The sequence below is a fragment of the Fukomys damarensis genome, unplaced genomic scaffold (assembly GCF_012274545.1).
Source record: "Fukomys damarensis isolate Sample0158 unplaced genomic scaffold, DMR_v1.0_HiC HiC_scaffold_21, whole genome shotgun sequence".
NCBI classification, from domain to species: Eukaryota; Metazoa; Chordata; class Mammalia; order Rodentia; family Bathyergidae; genus Fukomys; species Fukomys damarensis.
The window spans coordinates 39,278,893-39,281,526 of NW_022900933.1; positions in this window are offsets into that span (position 1 = coordinate 39,278,893).

Below are 2,634 nucleotides of genomic sequence, written 5' to 3' on the forward strand. Positions count from 1 at the left end.
GATGTATGGACAGATGTGTAGATGGGCAATGATGGATGGTCAGACGGACAGATGGACGGATGGATGGATGATGGATAATGGGTGGGTAAGCAGATGGATGATGGACGGGTGGATGGATGGATGGGTAGATAGACTGACGATGGATGATGGATGGTGGGTGGGTGGGCAGATGGATGCTGGATAGGTGTATGGCAGACGGGTGGGTAGAAGAGTAGATGATAAGCAGAAGGATGGATGGATGGGTGGATGGATGGATGGTGGGTCGTGGGTGGGCAGATGGATCAGTGATGGATAGAAGGATGGTGGGTAGGTGGGTGGATGGGTGGGTGAGCAGATGATGGGCAGAAGGATGGATGACAGGTGGGTGGATGGGTGGATGGGTGGGTGATGGATGATGGGTGATGGGTGGGTAGGTGGGCAGAAGTATAGGTAGATGGATGGATGATGGATGGGTGGATGGACGGGTGGTGGATGGGTGGGTGGATGGGTGGATGATAGGCAGAAGGATGGATGATGGATGGCTGGTGGGTTACTCTGCCACGCAACACAACCTCCTGTTGGATTTTGAGCATTTACTTCCCTCAAAGGGCCTCTGTTCCATGGCCTGTCTACCAGGCAGAGTAGCCAAAGCAGCCAGCACCCTGCTCTTAAATAATAACTCAGAATGGACTCTCCAGTTCTCCTGGGCAACTGGACCAGCTTAACTGTAACCAGCTCTTGACCCCCACAAAACTCTGGGTATAATTTCCAGAGTTGTGCCACCCCCAGCCCAAAACAGCCCAGGTGGCAAAGGAGGCAGGGAGCTCCTCCACCGCATCCTTCCCAGAGAGTGTGGAGCTCCCAGGCTTCCAGGGAGCGGCTGTGGGACCACAGCAGACACTGGTCCCCCAACTCCTGCTCTTCTGTACCCTGACTTCCAGGGGGCGCCAAAAGGAAAACCTAGGCAGGGGCTGGGCCTGCCCAACCTCTGCTAGCTCCCTAGGCCGCAGCACCCCAGCTGTAAACCCTGGATCCAGGCTCCACTGTGGCAGGGAGGACTTGAGCCCGGGCCGGAGCAGGGCCAGGCAGGAGGCTGGGACCCCATACAAGGGGCCCCCAAAGGGCATGGTTCCCCTACCCCCCACACTGCTCCCCTAGCACTGTGCCATCCCCAGCCTGGGATGCTCCAGGGACCCATCCTCCCCACAAGGCAAGCCTGGGTCTGAGCCAGCTTAGAGCGGCTCCCATGGGCCAGGCACCCATGCAGTGGGCAGTATAGACGCCACCAACCACTGTCAGAAGCCCCAGGTTCAAATCCTGCTCCAGACCTGACTGCAGCTCACAGCAATGGTCCTGGCTCTGCACATCTGCCTTAACCCACCCACACTCCTCCCAAGGACCCAGGGTGCTCCCCTCCCAGAAACAAGTATTCATTTGTTTCTTTGCCTTTTGTTTGTTTGGGGCAGTACTGGAAATCGTACCCAGAGCCTTTGTACTGAACTGCATCCTCAGCTTGTTTTAAATTTTGAGGCAGAGTTTTGCTAAGTCACCCAGGCTAGGCTTGAATTTGTGACTCTCCTGCCTCAGGCTCCCAGAATGTGGGGGTGACAGACATGGACCACCACACGCAGCCAGTTGTGTGTATTGTGTGTGCACTGTGAGGCAAGATGACTGGTAGAGGCTCTAAGTCTCCAGTGATGCTCCATTCTGAAACCTCGAGGGGCAGGGTAGCCAGGTCCTCCAATCTGAGGAGAGGGACGTTTGGGGCTGCAGAGTCCGTTTCTGTGGCACGACAGCTGCTCACATCCGTGCCCTGCAGTACCACAGCCAATTCCCTGTCCTCTGGGATCCACAGTGCTGCAGAGGAAAAGCCACGGAATCCAGAGCTGTGGAAACCCAGAAAGGCAGGCACCACTGCCCTCCTCATCAGCAAGCAGGCTGCACCCAGAGAGGCTCCAGAACACGCCCAAGGCCACACAGCCACTGGGCAGCAGAGCCAAGACCTGAGCCCAGGCCTGTGGGATTCCCCGCAGTCCTCAGTTACAACAGCCCTCGGTGGAGTTTGCTTCTGACAGAGCCCACGGGCCTTGGAAATGCCATTGCAAAGTGTTTGCCCTGAAACAACTGCCAGTGAACACCATGCTCCCCTCCAGTCAGCGGCTGCGGCCTTGAACCTGTAGCCTTGGTCCGAGGGCTGTCTCAGGCTCAGGCCCTCTGCCTGTGCCCTGTGAGGAAAACAGAAGTGCTGTGGACTTCTGCCCTCCAGCCTGTCCTCCCACCTGTCAGCAGCCTACCCCACCCTCCGCCACGGCCACCCGTACTTGAAATCCCATAGCGAGGTCAGCAGACCATGGCCGCCACGCAGGACGTCCTCATGACCACAGTCACCTCCCTTGGACACATCTGAGGACCAGCGGCGTCCTGCCCTCCATGCTCAGCCATGAGGCCTGATGAGAGCCTGCTGTAACTGCAGCCCGTGGTCAGCCAGCCCTCTGGTCTGTGCACCATCTGTGAGTTGGGGACAGGAAGCCTCTGCACTGTGAACAGGGCATTGTGTGGCACACACAGTAACTGTTCTCACCTATCCACTCCTCCAGATGGCCCTGTTCATGTGCGTTCATCTCTGAGCCCCAGATCTCAGGTGCCACCCTGCTC